General features: G+C 37.3%; 1 protein-coding gene across 7 annotated transcripts in view; it reads right to left on the reverse strand.

Moving 5' to 3' along the window:
* The window catches only part of KIAA1549, a 128830-nt gene that overhangs the window by 65598 nt on the left and 38470 nt on the right, over window positions 1-24762 (reverse strand). The window lies entirely within an intron of this gene.

The raw sequence follows: 24762 nt of genomic DNA on the forward strand, positions 1-24762 counted from the left end.
AAAGCAAAAGTATTAATAATAGGTTAAATGAAGATGATATCGTCACTCTAAGGCAGTGTTTCTCAAACTTGGCGACTTTAAGTCCTGTGGACTTCAACTCCCAGAATCCCCCAGCCAGCATAGCTGGCTGGGGAATTCTGGGAGTTGAAGTCCACAGGACTTAAAGTCGCCAAGTTTGAGAAACACTGCTCTAAGGTGTCAAAATGCTACAGTGATTCACTAACCTAAGAGCTGTTAGGTTGTCTATGTAGAAATTACATATATATATATGTGTGTGTGTGTGTGTGTGTGTGTGTGTGTGTATGTATGTATGTATGTGTACGCATGCATGCATGCATTAATCCTCAAAATATGCTGCTTCCAAGGCTATGATGTTCATGAAATCTTTTTGCCAAAGATTAAGGGAGCTCTTGAATCTTCAGAGTCCCATATGATGTATTTCACTGAAAGGCCCATAGTCAGATGACAGTAAGCATTGATCAGGGCTTCTTATCAGCATGCTCTCTCAAGTAAGCTGAAGATGTAATTATAAAATATGAGCTTTACTACTTCACGAAGTATGCTTATACTCCATTTCCACTCAGTTTCTGCTTTCCAAAGGAAAAAAAAAAATCTTAGAAAGGGAGAGGATATCAAAAGATGAAAGCCAAATCAACACACTGCTTCTGTCTGAATTTTTCAAGTACATTTAAATATCTTTTATAACCTACATAATACTATTAAACTATTTTATGAAAAATTCTAAACTCATAAATGACATAGTCTCATTTGCATAGTCTACATTCAACACATTCTTTTTCCTTTCTAGCTTCAAGTTATTTTATTGGCATTAATGAGTGAAGAAATGTAGATATTGCCAATGCTGTGGGCTTTCTTCCTTCAGCTAGTGAGATTTCAGGACTAGATATATGGCACTGTATAAAATATTTCCCAGATCTTGAGAAACTGGAGACAGTTTATTATTAGACATTTTCTGCTTGTCTGATAGCTTCCGATTTGGTCTTTCTCTAAACCTGCTTAGTTGGGCTAAGGGCTGAAACTAACAATTCAGTTGCTCAGCTTTATCTTCTATGGTAGAATTATAATCTTTTTTGGAGTATAAGACGCACCTGAGTATAAGACGCACCAAGATTTTGAAGAGGTGTTTTTTTTTTAAGTTTTTGCACTCTGCAGGCCTCCCAAACACTCTGCACGCTTCATTTTTTGTGACAAATGGGGCATGCAGAGAGTTTGAGAGGCCTGTAAAGTGCTCCTGGGGGCTGGGCAAAAATGAGCAAAAGAGGCCAATTTTTCGTGAAAATGGGCCTGGTTTCTTTGCAAAAAACAGGACATGCATAGGCTTTGGGAGGGTTGTAGAGTGTTCCTGGGGGTTGAGGGGCCAAAACAAGCAAAAAACAGCCCATTTTCCCCCCGTTTTTGCCCTCCCCATCCCCCAGGAGCATTCTACAAGCCTCCCAAACCCTTTGCACGTCCATTTTTATGAAGGTGGCAGGGTTTCAGGCCAAAAATGCTGTATTCAGTGTATAAGACGCACCCGGATTTTCATCCTCTTTTGGGGGGGGAAGTGTGTCTTATTCTCTGAAAAATACAGGTAGTCTGTCTCTCTCTCTCCCCTCCTGCCATTATTCTTTCTCCCACTACACACACTGACAGTGGAAGATAACAAGTCAATAATACCTCACTGAAAAGCAGTTCTACTCGTATTGATTTTTGTCCTGGGGGAAAAAAGTCTAGGTGGAAGTGTTGGATTTGTTCAAAGGCCACATTTCATTTGGAGTGAAGAAGCCCAGCAAACCAGAAACACATTGGATTCCTCAGCAAATAAATCTATATGGCAAAGTTTCCCTGGGAATAGCAATTTGTTACTTAAGGACAAAATCAGAATGGGTAAACTATAATATATATGCCAACTTACACTGAACCTCTGTTCAGTTAAGACCTCTGGTGGGAATGGAAAGAACATACTTTTAGCAGCTGCCAAAAAAGCCAACACAGTTCTAGGCTGCATAAACAGAGGGATAGAATCAAGATCACATGAAGTGTTAATACCACTTTATAATGCCTTGGTAAGGCCACACTTGGAATACTGCATTCAGTTTTGGTCACCACGATGTAGAAAAGATGTGGAGACTCTAGAAAGAGTGCAGAGAAGAGCAACAAAGATGATTAGGGGACTAGATACTAAAACATATGAAGAACGGTTGCAGGAACTGGTTGAGTACCATCTGTACGCTGATGATACTCAGCTGTACATCTCCACCCCGAACCACCCCAACGAGGCCGTCAAAGTGATGTCCCTGTGCCTGGAGGCCGTATGGGTCTGGATGGGAAGCAACAGACTCAAACTCAATCCCTCCAAGACGGAGTGGCTGTGGATACCGGTGCCCCAGTTCAACCAATGGGTTCCATCACTGGCCATGGGGGCGAACAACTGGCCCCCGTGGAATGGGCGCGCAATTTGGGCGTCCTCCTGGATGCCCGGCTGTCGATGGATGACCATGTGACAGCCGTGGCAAGGGGGGCGTTCCACCAGGTTCGCCTGGTGCGCCAATTGCGCCCCCTATTGGACCGGGACGCCCTTCACACAGTCACCCATGCGCTTGTGACGTCCCGCCTGGACTATTGCAATGCTCTCTACATGGGGCTCCCCTTGAGATGCACCTGAAGGCTGCAGCTGGTCCAGAATGCGGCCGCACGGGTAATCATGGGATGTACTAGGTACTCCCATATAACACCTCTCCTGCGCGAGCTGCACTGGCTACCTGTGGCTTTTCTGGTGCATTTCAAGGTGTTATCACCTTTAAAGAGCTCCATGGCACAGGACCTAGCTATCTGCGGGATCGCATCCTACCCTATACATCCCTGCGACCAATTCGCTCTCACAGGGAGGGACTCCTCCGGGTGCCATCCACTAGGCAATGCCAGCGGACGATGCCCAGGAGTAGGGCCTTCTCTGTGATGGGCCCGACCCTCTGGAATGACCTCCCCCCCCCGACATCAGAACTACTACCGATCTCCGCTCCTTCCGCAAGAAACTCAAGACCCACCTGTTCCAATCAGCTCTCCTGGCCCAATCGTAGTTTTAATTTTCAATCCTCCTGGCCGGCATTTTAAATTTTAAGGGGTTGTCCTTTTAATCTGTTTTAATTTTTATGATCATTGTACAGACTCTATATTTAATTTGTTTTTAAAAAGGGGTATTTAATATTGTTATTGTATATACGGTTTTTAGCTTTTGTCTGTACACCGCCCCAAGTCCCCTTGGGGAGAGGGGGTGGTCTATAAATCCTAAATAAAGTAAAGTAAAGTAAAGTATGTCTAGTTTAATAGAAAGAAGGACTAGGGGAGACATCATAGCAGTGTTCCAATATCTCAGGGGTTGCCACAAAGAAGAGGGAATCAAAGCAAATTATTCGTTAAAATTATATTCTATAATTTTACAGGTTTGTTCTGAGGGAAAAGTAGGCAGAGGCAATGCAACGCATGCCATCTTGAACTCCTGTATGAAAAAATACAGGAGTTCAAGGTGGCATGCATTGCATTCCCTCTGCCTACTTTTCCCTCAGAACAAACCTGTAAAATAGATGGAGCTGAGAGAGCATTCCTAATACAAAGTCATCTAGACCAGTGGTTCTCAACCTGTGGGTAGGGACTCCTTTGGGGCTCGAATGACCCTTTCACAGGGGTCGCCTAAGACCATCGGAAAACACATATTTTCTATGGTCTTAGGAACTGAGATACCAATTTTATAGTTGGGGGGGGGGTCACCACAACATGAGGAACTGTATTAAAGGATTGCGGCATTGTGAAGGCTGAGAACCACTGATCTAGACTAAAGAACTTCTGTGACTGAAGGTAAATAGGATCTGGGCAAGCAGGTGCCAGTCTTATGATGGAGCCATGGTGGCGCAGTGGTTAGAATGCAGTACTGCAGGCTACTTCTACTGACTGCCAGCTGCCAGAAGGTCGGCACTTCAATTCTCACCACCTCAAGGCTGACTCAGCCTTCCATCTTTCCGAGGTCGATAAAATGAAGACGCAGATTGTTGGGGGCAATAGGCTGACTCTGTAAACTCTTTAGAAAGGGCTGTAAAGCACTGTGAAGCGGTATGTAAGTCTAAGTGCTATTGCTATGCTATAGGAATGACCTTAAAAGACAGGACGAAAACCCACAGTTTTACAATAAAAATAGTGCTGATATTCCTAGAAATGCTTCTTGCCTGGATTACCTAAAGAGCTAATACAACTATAACACACTGGCTCTTTATGATAGGTTTTCACCTCTTTGCCTAAAATCCTACAATGGACATCAAAAGATTTGGGTTTTCAGGAAATCTAGACTATGTCTAAGGTCTGGAATGCCAAAACACAAAAGAGAACTATGAGTTATGGGAAAAGAATGTTACAGGCTAATAAATAAACTCAATTCAGTTTCTGGTGACTGCATGAAACACTTCCATGTTCTCTTCTGGGAAGTAACATAGAATTGGATTGCTGCTGCCTTCTTTTCAACTTTGCAAACTACCTACAGTCTGAAATTACAGAACAGTTAAGGAAAGTAGTGGAATGGTGCAACCTAGTAGACTTGGAAATACAGTCTTATTTTATCCAAATAGTTATTCCTCTCTGCAGGTGCTCCTGGCTCAACACGAGAGATTTTTGTACGAATATTGCTACCATTTACACTGTCACATTCATGAGTTTCAGCAAATCCTGTTTGTGCATTTTCGAAATTAATAGCCAAACTGCACAGAAACCTAAATAGACATATAGCTAGATTATAACTGTATAGATATACAATGTCACGCAGATGCTTGAGAAAGATTATTAGAGATATATTTCAGAAAAGTGCACATGCAATTGATTACCTTCTGTTTTTCCCTATTTTTAGCACTGTCTTGTAGCAAACTATCCCCAAACATTTTAATTCACACCAATTATATTTAGTGCATGTACCTTTTTTTGCCACCTTTACCAATTTTTGCATCAAATTGCTCATTAAACAAAAAAAAAGTAGAATCTGTGATTTTTAAAAATCAATAACTAGTACACAGAGGCCAGTTAACTGTAGATCATGAATGAAGTATTTATTTATTCATTATATATTAAACAAAAATATACACCAACTCAAGCACATGTGACAGTAAAATCCACAACATAAAAAAGCACCATAAACTATAAAATTCCAACCCCATGACAGCATAAGTGATTTAACTTCTATGATGGATCCAACATAAACTGTATCTTCTTGTCTTCTTGTCTTATTTTTAGTCATCCCTTCAGCTTCTTTCATTCTTGTTTAATAATATGCTCAAAAGTATAGAAGGAAACACAGCATTATTTTTCATATTATTTCATAGAAAATTGCCAGAGAATAGCACGAGCTTCTCAACCAGCCTCAACCTGCCATAATACATTAAAGCGAGTTTGATCACAGCTGTCAGCATTTTCCACTTGAAATAAGATAACCTACACTGATTCTTCATCTCGTGTTTCCATACTTTGGACCAGTTGCATCCTTTGAATAAACAGCTTAAAGTTCTAGCTCATAATAAGAGCTTATTATGTACACATTCTAAGAATGAACTAGATTTCAAAAACAAATATTTCTCTTTGTTTTATGGAATAATCAGCCCGAAGGTAATAGGATTTGTATTTATTTTAATGTGACAAATGAGATGTATATTTGCTTGCTGGGTTCAACAATAATTCATTATTTTTTGGATATATATTTGTGTGTGTGTGTGTGTGTGTGTGTGTGTGTGTGTGTTTACAACAGTGGAGACTGTAAAATGGCTGCTTGCCAATCATAGATTAAAGTTTAAGGAAAACAGAGACCCTTGCCCTAATTAAATGTGCATCTGTGAGGGGGGAAGGAAACAATAGAGGAAATAGTCAGGAATAGATTACTCCACCTCAATTTTGTGCAAAGAATGCTAACTGGACCTTGGATAAGAGATGCCTTTAAAAAGCTGCTCTCTGTTCAATAGAGTCTTGTTATGACAGATGGCAAGTAGGCATGCGAAATATAATAGCCTCTTATTTCACCCAGTGATGAGAACGGGAACAGGCAAGGTATCATGTGAACGTTTTTGACTATGTCTACTGTTTGATGCTTTCACAGCCGGTCCCTTTTACTGGTTACAGCCTATCCTTTATCCTGCATTCCTTGTATCATCTCCAATATGACCTTGGGTTTAGGATTTCCAGCAGCACAACTTAAATTATTTAACTGGCATGTAATAGATCTTTCATTATATTGGAAAAGTATTCTTCATCAATAAATATAGAGACATGCCTTCCTACACTTTGAGGAAACTGTGTTTATTCATGTCTTGTTCCTATCAAAAGCTAACCCAATTCATGTACCTGAATCACACGGTGTGTAGCATTCTTGCACGAAAAGGTTCAATTCCAAAAGGACAGCAGTCCTCTCAACTGTTCAGACTATATCGATTACTCTGAGTTTTTTATTTCGACAAGCAGCATCTTGCTGGGCTACCAAGCAAATTCTTTCCCTCACCTGCTGCCTGATCCTTCAAATACAGGGGTGTTAAACTCAAGGTCCAGGTGCCAGATCCGGCTGGTGGGGTACTTAGATCTGGCCCGCTGGGCCATCCTGGAAACAGTAAAGGATTGGCCTGAGGTGCTTCTTCCAGCAAAAATGTAGCAGAACATGTGTGGCCCTCCCAAGTTCCGTTTTCACTGGCAGAAAGTTGCAGGAGACCGTGGCAGCTGAAAACAGAGCTCGGGAGCCAATTTTCTCTGACAGAGCGCTCAGGCCACCACAGGCGCCACCAACAAGAGTGACGTCAAGCTGGCCACGCCCACCCTGGCTCCTGGAGGTCAAACACAACCCTGATGCAGTCCTCAATGAAATCGAGTTTGACATCCCTGTTCTAATACAGAGATTTACCATCTATGTCTCCTAAGTCACACATCAGACCTTGAGAATGGGCCTGATAGATTCTCAGACTCCACTCTAAAAGTATTCACCAAATTATACCCTTTAATGAGATAGAAGTTCATTATGAAATACACAAGGAATGACCATGATAACTAGAATTAACTTAGAATGAAACTGTTTAATTCTAGGATTAACTAGAATTAAATCAACCATTAATGTTTAATGTAAATAAAATAGTATATACATTTAATTTTTATCCTTGCTAAGACCATTTCTTTACTGAATGATGGTTTTCTTTAGGAGACCGATTCCTAGTGGGTAGCAGGAGCTCCTGTTGCTTCAGAAATGTTTCCCTCTTTTCCCCTGCTCACAAGGCAACTTTTTAACGGTTTATTTATGGTGCCTATCTGTAGGCATTGCTTAGAATATATATATGGTGCCTATCTGTAGGCATTGCTTAGAATATATATATACATATATATATATATATATATATATATATATATATATATATATATATATATATATATATATATATATATATATATATATATATATATATATATATATATATATATATATATATATATATATATATATATATATATATATATATATATATATATATATATATATATATATATATATATATATATATATATATATATATATATATATATATATATATATATATATATATATATCTTCTTTCATTCAAGTCACCACAGAGGAATATGCAACAATATCACAACTACTGGGAAAACCACTCACTGCAAAATTACAAGCATGTTCTCTTTTCATCATCACAGTTGGCTTTGAAAAGTAACCTTCTATAAAAACTGCTTACATTTGGGGGGAGGTTGCAAACAGAGAAATATGTAGCATATATTCTGGAAATATAGTCGATAGCAATGGATGATGATTTTAATGGGAGGGGGGCAGGGCTGATATGACTTTTGTTGCTTCCTGGCCTGCATATTGCAGGGAATCTGATAAATCAGGGGTCCCCAACCTGTGGGCTGCAGTCAGTGATATGATTCAACTGGTCTAACAACCAGTTTGCTGAGCGTGCTTTGCGCCCATGCAGTGGGTTAAAACAAAGCTAAAAAACTTACCTCTACTGCAGCTGATGCATGACAAAACAGCTGAGGCACGGCAATTGGCTCTGCCGTGCCTATCAGCTGGGCTAAAAAGCAAGGAAATATAGATGAGTATAATCCAGGGCTGGGCGGGTGGGCCCACCTGAAGGTCAGAGAGAACCGGTTTGATCTTCAGAACTATCAGTTTGCCAGAACTGGGCCAAACTGGTAGAATCCCACTACTGGGCTGTGGTCTATTTGCAATTGGGCCATATGAGTAGTATGCTGGTGTGCACACATGCACACAGCCCCACTCACATGAGCAGCACACACCGGTGCTCACAGCCCCCCTTGTGTGAGCAGTGCCCCAAGGGTTTCTCCCTTGAGTGGAGCTGTGCATGTGCGCCAGTTCATTGCTCGCGCGGGTTGGCTCCTCTCTCTCCCCCCAGTTGGGCCGCCAAGCCACCTGCTCCCAATTTCCAAAAGTGAGCAGAGGCCTCTGCTCAGCTTCATTGACTCACCGAGGCTGCCATCACAGGACACCCCATCTGCTTTTTGGAATGGCAGGCAGTCTTGGTGAGTCTAAAGGAGCACAAGACCATGCCCCCAAAGGCTTCTCTTCTCCGTACCAAAAGCTTTTGCAAATGGCCGAAAGACTTCAAGGGAGCAATCTCACAATGCCCCAGGCCTTCCGTTCCTTTGCAAAAAGCCTGAAGGAGCCGAGCCGAGCCTGTGCCCCAAAGTCTTCTCTTGTATGAGTGAAACTGTTCATGGGTGTGTCACACAGCTAGTGGCCAACTGGAGAGAGCAGTGATAATCTCATTTTTTTCTGCATTCCAAGGCCTGCAATGGTAAAGAGTGACTGGAGAATCTGGAGTGACTGGAGAATAGACTCAGCCATGTATAAGTATTATAGTCCATTCCCTCCATATTACAGAAGAGGCAATCTCAACTTCTAATCTTAAAAGCAAGAAGGATGCATAACAAAATCCTCAACGATGTGAAATATTTAAAAAGGAGCTTTGGCAGCTCAGCTCATTTTTAAACATTGTAGAAGACAGTTCAGCCATGCTTCAAAGTAAAGCACTCCAGTGTGCTGGCTTATAAGATATTAAAAGTTTGGAAATATTTTGTATAATAAGAATCTTTAATAAAACTATTAGAAAAGACATTAGAAAAGGCTTATCTATTTAATATTAGTGCTTCCCTGATTCTCCCATAGTGGTCCGATAAATACCTCTATTTAAAAAAAAAAGATGATTAATGGTAGAATGCTGGGTAACTTGGCAATCCTACTACAATATATCACAGTCTATTAATTTTAGAGTTTATACACTTTCAAGCCACAGGGCTACAGCTAATGAATGTTCTGCACTAAAAGGTTTTCATTCACATGCAGAAAGCATCTTAGAAATGGTGCTCATCCATTAATTGACAAAATAAGATTGGCGTTGGTACAGAAAGATTTGGTAGAATTACTTATCTGATTATAGGTTATACAGTCTATTTTTATTGCAAGTCTAACTGCTGGTACTATAACGCAAAGCAAAATTCAGTAAGAGGATGAAGAAGAAAAGAATGTGAATCATTCTGCCCATTTTAAGAATCCCTCTTTATACATTAGAGAAAAAATTATGCAATAAACCAGTGTGTGTGTGTGTGTGTGTGTGTGTGTGTGTGTGTGTGTGTGTGTGTGTTGGGTTCCTACCGGTTCGAACCGGTTCAACCAAACCGGTAGTGGTTTGGCGGCTTGGGTTGCTGGAACTGGCAGCGACCCAGGCCTGCCACGCCCCTGAATCGGTTCTCCTACAGCGGCACCATCTTGATTTTTGGTTCAACGCATGCACAAAACAATTTTCATTGCACAAATTTATTTTTTTTTTCATTTTTTAATGTTTTGCACATGCACAGACCTGTTTAGGCAAACTTTTTGCATGCATCAAACTGGCAGTAATGCCAGGAACAACCCACCCCTGGTTTGTGTGTGTGTGTGTGTGTGTGTGTTCACCTCTACCACTCCACTGCCAACCTCGGCATGTGTAGGCATGCCCTATGGATTGGATTGGAAAGAAATCCACTCAAATACGAAAACTAACTAATCTGTCAAGAGTGAACCATAAGGCAAGTCACATAGCAAGATGAGCAGAAAGGAAGAAGCCAATGTTCAAAATCAACGTGCAATCAGAAGTTCTAGAGAAGATCACAAAAATCTTTTGTTTTAAAGAAGAGCTTGAAACCATCTTTCACTCTGTTCTAAAAGATTCAGCAGATTCACCAGAGATGATGAGTGAGGTCAGTAGCAGCCCTTGGCGGGTGGTTGAGTCATATATAAAAATCACAGGCTTTCAGTTTAATTCCTAACAGAACTGACCCAATTTAAGATCCTTCAGGAGAACCATAGCACAGATCACTCAGCTAACATTCCTGGCTACCTTAATGCACCTCTGGGATTATATGCTACTGTAATAACAGACTTGTTTGAAATAACTTTGCAGTTATTTCAAATCGCTCCCATTTTAACTATGGGAATAATAAGTAAAGGAAAAATAGCAATAACACTTAGACTTATATACCACTTCATAGTACTTAACAGCCCTGTCTAAGCAGTTTAGAGTCAGCATATTGCCCCCCAAAATCTAGGTCTTCATTTTACCTACCTTGTAAGGATGGAAGGCTGAATCAACCTTGAGCCAGTGTGGATTGAACTCCAGACTGCAAGCAGAGTTAGTCTACAATACTGCATTCTAACCATTGCGCTACCATGGCTCACATGTTGAGATGGTTAATGTAGCCAATTTCTGGCTATAGAAATCAAATAAATATATGTACGGTTGCCAACATGGCTACTTTCACATGAACTACACAGGTCTCAAGAGAGATCTTGAAATTCTGGTCATTACTCTTACCAAAGATCCAATAGCAAACACGAAAGAGAGGCTCTATTTACTGATAGGAACAATTACAGAATTTCTTCCTGACAAAGATTTGCCCTTCCTTTCCAGTCACATTGTAAAGAGCATTTGATTTCATAAATCTCATAAATTACAGGCAGCCTTTGACTTACTTCAGTTAGTGATGGTTCAAAGTTACAACGGCACTGAAAAAAGGACTTATGACCATTTTTCACACTTATGACCGTTGCAGCATCCCCATGGTCACATGAACAACTGATTGGCAACTGGCTCATATTTATGATGGTTCCAGGGTCACACGATCCTCTTTTGCGATCTTCTGATGAACAAAATCAATGGGGAGGCTGGGTTCACTTAACAACCATTCAGGATTCCGACCAATGCCCTAATAAAATCAGGAACCTCAAGCTACTTTGCAAGAACAATCCAGTTGTTTATTAGGAGGCGCCATGTCGGCACACAACTCTGGCTTCACCCAATTCGTGCCTTGCCTCTGACCCTGTTGTCCCCTCCCACCAAGGTGTGTCACCAGTCACATTCCCCAATGAAGCAATTTCACGGGTCGTAGAAGTCACTTCCTCTGGCTGTTGTGGGTCTCCATGGAGATGGCCTTGATTTCAACAGGCTAGAATGTGTTTTGTTTTGACTGAGGTGTGGATTCCTCGGTGCAGCTGTGAGAGACGCAATTCCCATCCCCCCCGACTACGGCAACTCGGGAGCAGGTCAGGAAAGCTTCGTGAGTTGACATGTTACTAATTTAACAACTGCAGGGACTCACTTAACAACTGTGGCAAGAAAGGTCATAAAATGGGGCCAAATTCACTTAACAAATGTCTCACCTAGAAACAGAAATGTCAGGCTCAATTATGGTTGTAAGTAAGGACTACCTGAACTGCTTTGTTTTTCTGGATTTAAATAGCTGTTTTCTTTATATTGTTTCCTTATAATTTATTACAAAAATGTATTTTAAATTAGTTCTATGAAGAAAATACCCAGAGGATTTTCTATCAGTTATCCACCAACATGATGAAAGGGAATTTGCTTTAAAAATTAATTCAAAGAAGAAAATTTCTGAGAATTTATCTTTTTTTTTTCAATATGGTGACCAAGGAACGTCTTCACATTCCTTCATAACACAGAAATTTTGTTTTTAAAAATGATACAGAAACTCAAAACTGATCATTTGGTGTGCTGGCATAAATATATTTTTTGCATATATTCTATTAACCTGAAATGTTTTCTCTTCCAATTCTTTGCGTCTTAATTTTATTATAGGCTGTGTCCTGTGAGGAGAACTTCCTTTATCTGACTAATGAAATGATAGGCAAATCTTCTCCCCAAATTTAGCTATTTCTTAGCAACATTATTTCAAAATGCCAAGAGAAAAACCAATCCATTTTTTAAAAAACTCAATAACGCTGTCTATTATAATTTGCATCAATATATAAACACATTTTATAAAGCAGTGGGGAAAAACATTGTAAATGAAATCTAAACTCTACTGTTACAAGAAAATTTGACTTCATTTAACAACTTTAAAAAAATGTTCAAGGCAATTGCAAAAAACTTATGTGATAGTTTGAAAATATACTTCAAATTCATAAGGCTTTAAAGGATTTGGTTTAGGAAGTAATACAAAAAACAAGAACAAATAATTTTTCTCCCTTCAAGTCAACAAATAATTTGCAAGCAATTCTCACTTGAGCTTCTGCCTGAAAAGTTATTGTAAAACATAAAAAGATTCCTAAAATAAAGGGGGAAAAAATCAAAGGAGTCAAGAGACAGTGAGGTGAACTGTAGTTGAAAAATCTTTAGGACAAAATAATCCTGTTAAAACATCAAAGGTGTCACAAAGGTTCACTTAAAAAGCAACGATACCCTCAAGATGAGCTTGTTATTTTGGAAGCATTATGTAAGTTCTTTGTCTTCTTCCAAGATATACAGTATATACTGTATATATTTAAAATTTGCCAATAAGCCAGCAACTCTGAAATAAATTCCAAATTGACACTAATATAATATGAAGGGTAAGTGTATTGTTTTTTTTTTCTTCTCTACTTTTTATGACATCTAAGCAAATGTGGAATTATCACAGATTTTTTTAAACTTGTGAAATGTTTCCTTTAGCAAATCAAATTTCCATCTGCTATTTAATATATTAACATCCCCATGCCTTGTGTGATATCTTGAAATACAAGATAGTTCTCAGCTATCTCCTATGATTGTCCCTAGCTTTATAGATGTGATTATATGCAGAGCTGAGCAAATATGGTGGAGTTTTATATATAGAATCTTCAGCATTTGCACTATTTTAAAAACTTGTTTTTAAATGATCAAGTGTAATAAGAACTGGGTAATCTGGTAAAGAGAAGATAAAGGGAGATATGAACTGATTGCTGATTGGCTGCCAAGCAAATATTTTATTGCTCCAGAAGATAGAAATAAAGCTGGTAAGGAGAAATTTCCAAGGAAACAGATTTTGGCTAAATGTCCTAGATACTGTAGATCAACAATAAATACTTTTGGCAAATCCAAAGATGCTGACCATTTTTTAAAAAAAAAAATCAGATGGAATCAGCAATGCTTGAATCATATCTTCCAGATCTCAGATTAAGCAGGAATTGATCTACATGACCTCAATATTTTTTGCTGTACTGAGAGCAAAATGCAGAAGTTAATTACATAAGTTATTTGTCTATGGAGATTCTCAGGCATCCAGGTCATGATTGCCCCAAAGGTGCGTTTTGAAGAGGCAACTGGACTTTCTGGTATTTCTTTGAAGACATTTTGCTTCTCATCCAAGACGCTTCACAACAATAATTCTGGACTCAGTTGTGGTTGTAAATTGGGGATTACTTGTAGATTTTTGAAGCCCACTGTAACTTCAAATAGTTATTAAGCAATAGGTTGTAAGCCAAGAACTACATGTAAGCATAATGTTCACTTTGGCATTCACAAACTTCAAATTCTTGACTTGTCTAAAATCTTCATGCTATCATATATTTTTACTGGCATTAAAGAACTTTTTTAAAATCACCTCTTTATAGAGGCAACCAATGGCTATTTCAATTAAATAATGTTGCTTCTGAACAACCACATTCTTCCATTCTGCCTCTGAAAACCTATGGATAAGAATATTTTAAGGTGATGGTTTCCTGACTAAAATAAAGTCAAATAGCCACTTTTAAAACAAGTAGCAGGGGCGACTCATCCCTGCTGCACAGAAAGACACAGCTTCTCCCTTCTATGTAAAACGTGAACAAGGAAAAGAAATAAAGAAACAAAACATTTCCATCCTAATTGGAACATTTGAAAACAGAGAGCCCAATATTGTTGTTGTTACTGTAATCTCTTTATAAATAAATCTTACTAATCAGAACTCTTGGGAATTATCTACTTGCTCTTAGGGATTACCTACTTCTAATTGAAGCTGCTATTAGAGGCCTAACATACCTGTTCCGTTCATACCTGTTCCGTTCTTAACTTTCCAAGTTATTCATAATTTACTAAGATGCAAATGGCACAACAATGGTGGTCATTACAATTTAGCTATATTGTCACATGAACTTTTCAAAACTTGCAGAGTTTTGCCATTCAATCAGATTTGTAAGTAGACTTGATGAGAATATAATTACAATGTAAAGATAATACATGATCTAGAAGTCTCTGAAAAGACCACCTGCCATTTAATTCCACATGTACGCATTTTAGTTGGTCTGAATAACACTTTCAATTAACTACCATTTTACCTAACATTCTTGAATTTATAAGGACGTGCTTTATTTAGAGCAGGGGTGTCAAACTCACGGGCCATGGGCCAGATGCATCACATGCTGGCCATGCCCCCTCCCCCCCGTTTTAGCGAACGAGAAAATCTTGATACATCATGTGATGACAATGTGTCACCGCGGGTTTGACAAAGAGGAAAAAGAGGATCACAGATACATCAATTGACAATTTTGGAGAGCGTGTATCCTCACGGCAGGAAAAGATAACTTGTTAAGGATAGCCCCTATCCTCCCCAAGAGTAAAGGACTCACAGATGAATAAATCAGAATGTTATTAGTAGAGATTTCCAAAATGTTTCAAGTTTGAAGTAGATTATTACTGGAAAGGTCCTGATTCTGTCTTGGTTGTTCAAGAATTATTCCAAGCTCCAAACAATTCTATGGCAAATGATTGTGTAAGAGTTCAAATCAGGGCTATTTCATCTTCAGAGCATTTTGTACTAGATTTACACTAAGGGGTCCTTGGTGCTCTCTGAGCTTGCTTGTTTTCTTGCAGACATTTCATTACCCTGACTAGGTAACATCATCAGTGATAGATTTGCATTAAAATTGGAACAGTTGTTCCCTGAAACATTTTGAACATCACTAATTATTAGTACTATATATGTGGTCCCTAAGGGCCGTGGTGGCTCAGTGGCTAAGACGCTGAGCTTCTTGATCAGAAAGGTCAGCAGTTCAGCGGTTCGAATTCCAAGCATCGCTTAACAGAGTGAGCTCCCGTTACTCGTCCCAACTTCTGCCAACCTAGCAGTTCGAAAGCATGTAAAAATGCAAGTAGAAAAAGAGGGACCACCTTTGGTGAGAAGGTAACAGTGTTCTGTGCGCCTTTAGCGTTTATTCATGCCAGCCACATGATCATGGAGACTTCTTCGGACAGTGCTGGCTCTTCAGTTTTGAAATGGAGACAAGCACCGCCCCCTAGAGTCTGGAACGACTATCATGCATGTGTGAGGGGAACATTTACCTTTGCCCATGTAGTCCCTAAGCAGAACTAATGTAGGATTTTCTACAGCTTTGGTTCACAAAAAATGGATAGATTCCTAACAGAAGATCAGGAGACATCATCTGGTATAAAATGACAGTGACTGATTGCTAAATGATGTGTTGTTCAAATCCATATATTACTCATTCTTTCCCTTTTGCTGCCAATTCATTTCTAAGCCTATTGCAAATGTTTGCTCTTGAGTTTAAAAAGTGCTAAATGACATAAAACCCAATTATTTGCTGGAACATCTTAGCACTGCTAAGTACCCATAGTTAAAACAAAATGGAGATGTAACACATGTAATGCCAACAGGAGGCCCCAAAGATCGGTCTTTCCTGATATGGGTTTTTGTAATCCAGACATGTGTTCAACATCTCCTATGTTGCGATTGCTAAGAATGTAGTCCCATGGCTTTCTATTGTAAAATCAGTTTGTATCATTTCAGTTTTGTAAATTGCTTTATTCTTGTTGTTGTTTTTACACAGTGATTGCTACATAATTTGTGGCCCTCTCTGGAGTCCCCTGAATTATCACAAAGTCAAGCTTCTTTGACAGAGTTCTTTAAAGATAGATAGTTTTTAAAAAAAAAAAAAAAAAAAAACCTTAGCCTTCCTTTCATTCTGTAAACAATTCTGTCCCCTGCAGCCCTTCCCAAATATGCTTATCTTCTACCCAGTGGTTTTCTCAAAGACATTAAGAACATTTGAATAACTTGACTTTCTAATATACCTTGTAGATTTAGAGATTATTACAAAGAAGTGATAATATCACCTAGGAACAATCCCTAGTTGTCATATCTGGTAATCATTTTTTATTTTTATTTTAGAAGGTTGCCATCAGCAATAGAGGAAAAAACAGTAACTTCCTAATGTTTCCAAGCAAAGATCTCTGGTGGAAGGCAGATTCTTTTTAAATAAAACCAACTCCTAAATAGATCTACAATCTATATACCATAATACCACCATAATCATCATAATATAATAATTTATTATTATAGTCACAAAATTAGGAATGAATTATACATTAGAATGCTTCTGTCTTCTGGAAAGGTTTTATTTTCCATCTTTAAATCATCTTCGGAGCAGGTCCTGGCTGTGGTTCTGAAGAACCACAGAAGAATTCTCAGAAGAATCATAGATATGACATGGCTTGATAAATTCCATTAGTTCAGATAAGAAAAAAGTCATGTATACACAGAAGATTTGTCTAATGCGGAAAAAAGCAATAAAGATCTATCAGCCTCGAAGTTTACATCTTTGTCATTTTCCTCACATCCTTTTTTTGGTTATTCTTCCCTTAGCCTTGAGAGTGGGCTACATGTTTTATGTATACATAATACTTAATATTTTTTTTTACCTCAGCACTGTGGGCTTCTGTATGGCCAAAATAAATCCTTACAGTAGGATGGACAGAAGAATTTCCAAATCAGCATTTCTAAAAATGCATTTAGTCCTAGGTAAGGTAGAGATCCCAAAAGCAAGCAGATACTTGAAAATACTCTGGTAGGTGTTTACTGCAGATAAAATCTTCAAGTCTTCCCTTGCAGTTTTAATTATGTTGTAGATTTCTGTCATTTACTTAATCCTCTGTTCAGAACATTTTTGTTGCTCACTAAACGTGTGTTTCTGTTTGCAGAGTATGAAGACATATATAGAAAAGGAGGTGGAAGGTCTGAGTTGTACCTTGTCCAGCCTGACCCTTTCTTTAAACTATTCAGAGTGTATTGTGATGTGACCACAGAAAATGGAGGTAATTGTTAAGCTAGTATCCTTAATCAAAATGGTTTCACATAATGGACCTGTCACCTTTATAAGAGACCATTTACAGCAGGGGTATCAAACTTGGTTTTATTGAGGGCCGCATCAGCGTTGTGTTTGACCTCAGAAGGCGGGGTGCGGGTGGCCAGATATATGTCATTCGTGTCAGGGGCACCTGTGGTGGCCCGAGAGTTGTGCCAGCAAAAATAGGCTGTTTCCAGGGTGGCCCTGCGGGTCAGATCTAAGCACCCCGGGGGCTGGACCCGACCCCTGGGCCTTGAGTTTCACACCCCTGATTTACAGTGTCACTATTACTTGGAATATGATGTCACTTTCTAGCAAATGAAGGAGACAGAGGAAAAACTCATTGTCTTCTTCTCTTCCCACTCAAGTAATTTCATGATTCCAAAATAATGCTTCATTATTAGAAAAGTCTGCATAATGAAAGCTTTACAGATGGTTCATTTTACAGCTATATTCATCAGAAAAACAGTCTTGACAGTCTGGTTCGCTGCATGCTCCATTACACATAGAACTCAACAGATTTCAGCCTGCAAAATTTGTAGTCATAACAATTTAAGATTAAAGGACAGAATCATTTTCCATAGTAGCTGTTTTCTTCTTTAAAATAATATAGTCTGGAAATTTATGTTATATACAATATACAGAGGTGGGATTCACTTCCATTCCCTACCGGTTCGCCCGGACCAGAGAGAACCGGCTGAATACCACCTCTGACAATATAGGAAGACGGTGCATGGCTGAGGAATGGCCGTCTAGTATTTCAAGATTTTTTAAACACACACATATATGTACACACATATATGGTATATATATATATATATATGTATGTATGTATGTATGTATGTATGTATGTATGTATGTATGTGTATATATATATATATATATATATATATATATATATATATATATATATATATATATATATATATATATATATATATATATATATATATATATATATATATATATATATATATATATATATATATATATATATATATATATATATATATATATATATATATATATATATATATATATACCATATATGTGTGTACATATATGTGTGTGTTTAAAAAATCTTGAAATACTAGACCGCCATTCCTCAGCCATGCACCGTCCAGTTATTCAATGAATCAAGATTGGGACAAACTGTGTTAAAACAATTCAGCTAAAGTCAGTTAAACTACAAAGAGAAAATAAAAGCATCCTTTTATGAAAGCCCTTTTAACATTGTTTCATTGTTTCCTTTTCCTTTTTTATGGCTTAAAGCAACTGGTAGGTTTGTTGTTTTATATGCTACAGTGATCCTGGGCAGATGGTGGTTTCCAAAATGTTTTTGATGTAATGTTACTCTTTTCAAAGTTTGTTTTGGCTGTGCTATAGTAATCTGACTAGTCCCTTTTTGATAAAGTTGCATTAGTATCCATTTTGTTGGACACTGTTGTATAGGTGGTCTGTTTCCTTTCTTTGGTGTCTGGGTTGCTACAGTGCATTTGTACTTGTCTGAATAATGTTATTATACAGCTCCTCTTGGGAGAGGTTGGGTTGTTACTTTGGCAATGGAGCACTTGGTTAGCAGCATAAAGTACAAGGTACAAAGCGCTAAGTACAAAGTAGTACTAAGCCACTTTGCAAGGTTTTTTTTTAAGAAGACTGAAGCAAGCATTGTGTTCAGAGCAGTTTCTTTAAATCTTCAGAATCAGTTTATTCCACTAAAGAATTACATTAATAGTAACAAAAGAAAAGCAACAGATCCTGTAAAGTAAGATTAACATACTCTTGACCAATCTGGGTACAAGAACAACTCTTCCCTGTCAGCTCAAGAGAACATTATTTTTAAATATTTCACTGGAATGTACTTCTGTCTGTCAGTATTATTTAACTCGTGAACTTGGATTGAACTACTCTCTTTGAAAAATACATAGCTGAAAAATAGAAAATCAAGCATATAATAGAATTAATCACAGCATTCTCAGAAACTGTGATGGCTGAAGTAAAGGTACATTAATAACATTTCGTTCATGTATCTACTAAAACCAGGATTTAGTGCAGTCTTTCGTAACTTTCAAATATATTCTATTGAAACTCCTATCATCCCAACCATAATCAGCATGGATGGTTATGGAATATACCATCCTATATATTCCTTTATATAGGAAGACACTAAGTTTGGTAAGAGTAGAAATAAATTTTAGAGAACCTTATACTCATATAAGCTTCCTAATTTCTGCAGGGAAGATGGAAATTTTAATTTTCAGTTAACCATGGCTTACTATGCCATCTGGTGCAACAAACAAATTAAAGATAACAATGACTTACTTCAAACAAGTAACTTTAAGCTATGTTTTCTGCATCTTAAACAACCCTGTTTAGCGAACAGCAATTAAGTAGAAATAATAACTACTGTCTACTTTTTAGCCACATGGGAGAAGGAAAGAGAATAAAGAACATGCAAACTTAATGAATGCCACCATTTCTTCCAAATGCTAAATTATTTTTTTGTATATTGGATTGTAATTTTCAGAACTCCTGGAAAATAATTTCATCAACAAAAACAAACAATGGAGAAAATGGAGAAAATGCCCATAGTTATGATAAAATATGTTGGTACAGATCAAGCTTGTAATGAAGAAGGTACATCTGCATTGTTTCTGAAAAAAGTGGACAAGAGTAGAAAGTGGGTGTTATTTTCCCTGGTATCTAAGTAAATAAAAATATCAGGATGACAGAAAGGTAAGTCTTGTCACATTATTTAAACCTCAATCATAGAAGAATAAAAAGGCACATCTGTTTGGTTTCTGAAAGAAAGCAGAGAGTGGACACCATTTTCCTTGGTGTCTAAGTAAATAAAAATGTCAAGATGTCAAGAAAATGATACATTGTAGGTTTTGACATATTATTTAAACAGCAATCATAAAAAAATAAAGATAAAAAAGCAAAGTAGAAGATAAACAATTCGTAATAAAATATAACTATAAATGTTTTGGGGGAAAATCAATTCTGGTAAATTCATTCTTCCCTTCCCTTTATTTTCAATTACTAATGACTCTCAAATATAGATACTATAAACATTAGGGGTTATCACTAGTAGCTATTTAAATCATTTCATCTATTGTTTTTGATTGGTTTCTTAATTCTTTTTCAAAATTTCTCATTGTGTAATGTGTTGTATATACGACAACCATTCTTGCCCAAATGTAATTAAGCTTTTATTATCAATGTTCATATTGTCATATTTGCCCTATAATATGTCCCTTCAATTTTTTTCCCCCTGTGCTTCTTTATGCTGTAAATATCTAAAAAGTCTATTGGTTAAGCCAGAGACAAATATTTTAAGCTATTCTCTGCTCATTTTCCTCCTTGTTCTAGAGCAGGACTGTCAAACTCATGGCCTATGGGCCAGATGCATTGCATGCTGACCACGCCCACCCCTGGTTTAGCGAATGGCGGGAAATCCCAATATGTCACATGATAACGTGACGCCACGAGTTTGACACCCCTGCTTTAGAGCCTCATTGCTCTACCAATGTCAGATTTTTATCCAACAATAAGGAAAATATTTTCTTCTCAGTAGCAGCACCCATGTTATATGACCTTCCCGGTTGCTAGATTTGACTCCTTCATTTACAGCATTTAATTACAGAATTAACTTAAACAAGCATTCAATGTTCAATAATAAAATGCTAGCATTTTAAAATGTGTTGAATCTGATACTTGGATTCTTACTGTTTCTATTATTGGAGTTTTATTAATGGATTTCATTATGATAAACTGGGCTTATGTAGAAAAAAACAGGGCATCATCATCATCTTCATAACCAGAAAAGTGAGTAAGGTTATGCTGTTGAGCACGATGTACCAGTTCCTTGCAATTATCTGCACATCTGACAGCTATGTTATAGTTCATCCAGCATCAAGAGGATAACAATTAAATTCACCCCTTCTGTCATACATAATAACTATTATTGTTTTGAGGTTATTTGTGTCTTTGAGTCTGTTGATTCCTGGGGACTGCCTGGACAAGTCCCTTAAATTTGCTTGACAAGACTTCATTAGTTGTTTGCCATTGCCTCCATCCTAGGGAAGAGGGAGTGTGACTGGCTCAAGATCCGGCTTTGTGCCTAAAATGTCAGAATTGGACCAATTTTCAACATGTTTTAAAAACTGCAAGGTGTAATGGTTAAAATAGCATATAATTTAATATACTCTCTAGAAACACAGCACCAATTAAGCAATTTCTTTATATCCAGAGTGTAAGCCTGGAATTGCATAAGCTTTCATGAAATATAAACTGCTACCACAATAATAATGGATAATTTACTAAATTACATACTTTTTAATGTATACTTATAGAAAGTATTAAAACATTCTGAAGTATTTGTTATATTAAGTATTCTTCAGTTGCACCAAACATACATAACAAATGTGTTTAAATGGGGACAGTATATTAATGATTACAAACTCACCAGACTGTTACAAATTATTTTATATTCCTACTTGTATATCTTTCTTCAAATCAAGAGCCATGTGAAAGTGGGTGAGTTTTCATTCAAAGCTCAATAAGTCTTTCAGAGTCTTTTAAAATATAATCCCCACCATGCTCTAATATACAGTTGTAAGAGTCTTAAAGTACAATTATTTGGAAGAAACATTCACCTTGGAAAGGAACTGCAGATAAGGATATTACATCAAGAGAGTTTATCTTCCAATGTCTGCCGTTGTATAAAATAAAATTAGAAACAGACCACTGAACCAGCCTAAAGGTACCATCAGAATCATGCAATATACAGATCCCCCTTTCTTTTATTCTGTTTTATGCCCAATTTGTACAATTAAATATTCTTAAAAACAAACCGAACAGAATAATAGGAGGAGGCACCAGTGATTAAATTAAGAAAAGCAAGCCAACTAAACTCCTACCAATTGTCTGGGCTATTCAACTCTCTACTTAGCCTCTCATTTTGTCTTTTACATGAAAATAGTTATGCAGCTCCTTTAGCCCCTTGTTAACAATATAGTGACTTAGAAGCTGCCCTTTTAATTTCCCACAATACCCTTGGCAGGCCATTAATGAAAGGTATTGCAAAAACGAGACCATTGTGTAGCTGGCAACACATTTACATTGTAGCCTGGAGAGGAAGATAATTTTGATCAAATTATCTGTAATTTAATCCTTTACAGATGAACCAAAAGGAGCATCATTCAAAGATAGCATGGAAAACTTAAAAGGCAGATTTTAAAATATGAATAAGTGTCTATACATGCTAAATAAACTCTGGAAAACAGTGGTCTACAAATTTAATAATACATAATTGTTATTCATAAGAAACAAATATTAACCAATTAAGTGGGATTTTTTTATTTTTTGGGAGGGGGCATTTATCAAAATAATAAAGGCTGCGTCCATTTTTAAAATGTTATTGTTAAATTTTATATTTTCATCTTAAATGTTCCCATTAAATAAGTCCAAACCATCTAGAGTAAAGTTGGAGAAAACTGTTCTAGTTCTTCAGAATGGTTTTTAATTATAGAATCCTATAGGTTTTTTTTTTAATAGCTCAACAAGTCCTGTCTATCCTGCAGACTAAATTTTCAATACTTCTTATGTACTTTTTCAGGAGATGAATCCATACTACTGAATGGTGCATGTCAACAAATGCTTCACAATGCTGTTCAGTATTGTACAAAAACTATTCCGCTTGACTTAAAAATTATGACATATATATAATTGAACAGGTAGCTTGGATTTTTACGGTAGTGGTTTTGTAAATAAGTGTAACAGCTTTTGTACAATTGCTTTGTTTGGCTTCACAACTGCATTGCTTAATGACAGAAATTATGGTCCCAATTACTGTAGTGACCTGAGAACTAATTGTACAGGCCTTTCTCTTTCCTCCTGTTTGAATACACTCCAGGAACCATGAAAATACCTACTTATTTTCTTTACTCCTCACTGATATTTTAAGTTGTCTTCCTTGAGAGATTCTGTTTCCTCCATTTACAGAGAGTTGTGCACTTTAATATTTTAGGATTTTTTAAAATATTGGTATTTCTTTAAGGCAGATGTTAAGAATCCAAACTTGCAAAAACTGGTCTTTCCAAACAGCTGAAAATAATATTTAAAGAAATCTGTTAAGTTAGAAGGATTTTTTTTACCATCAGTTCTGAAAGCAGATGTATATATGTGTATGAAAGGTGTATCTTTACATTCTACTAATTTAAAGATTTTACTTAGAAATTGTATCCATGTAACCACTTACACCATTAGAGTGACACTTCTTCACATCAAATTTGGGATATGACATCTGTAAATAATACCCAAGCTGTAGACCAGGAATTAAAAATGTAATTCCCTAGGATAGTACTGCATCTCATTTATGAGTTTCCAATATCCAATAATTAAAAATTTATTCAAAATAGTGTCACACATTTTAATGCAGAATACAATTATTTCCTGGCAGAAAACTCAGCAGATCAAAGTCCCCCATGAGGCATAAACAATGCACATATTCATTTGAAGACAAAACAAATGCCTGCAAAATTGATTTAAAATCAAATTGAAAGCCAAAGAGAATTTAGCACAACTCAATGAATGGTCCTTTCATTCAAAACCAAGCAAATCAGCTGGCATTACCTGTAACTATTCTTTGCTCATAGATAATACCTACCAGGATGCACTGGAAGACTAGAGGCATTATGTATCTTTAACCCCACTTGGTGGAATTCCTTACATGATACACAGCACAGGTTTGTGTTACTCATCCATTTATTGACTACCTCAGAGAGCATGGCTGAAGCATTTTACAAACGGAAGCTACAGTTCTTTGAGGATGGGATCAGATTCAAGACCAGCTCAAGGTTGACTCAGCCTTTCACCCTTCTGAGGTCGGTAAAATGAGAGCCCAGACTGTTGGGGGCAATAGACTGACTCTGTAAACCACTTAGAGAAGGCTGTAAAGCACTGAGAAGTGATATACAAGTCTAAGTGCTATTGAAATTCAGATAATCCGGTTGGTTTAAAAAAAGTTATTTTCTCCTGAATAGGGTACTACATAATTCTTTATATTAGTAAATTTAGTAAATTTATTAGTAAATTAGTAAATTTATTAGACTGGTGTCAGGAATGTTTTCAAGGCATGGTGAATGACAAACTGAAAGACAAGAATTATGCTTCCTCTGTACAGATACTGATACAAGTAATCCTCAACTTACAAGAGTTCACTTAGTGACCATTCAGTTACATTCAGGCACTGAAAAAAAAGTGACTTAAGATCACTGTTCACACTTATGACTGCTGCAGCATCCCCA

This window comes from Natrix helvetica, assembly GCF_964273705.1.
Source record: "Natrix helvetica genome assembly, chromosome: 6".
Classification (NCBI taxonomy): domain Eukaryota; kingdom Metazoa; phylum Chordata; class Lepidosauria; order Squamata; family Natricidae; genus Natrix; species Natrix helvetica.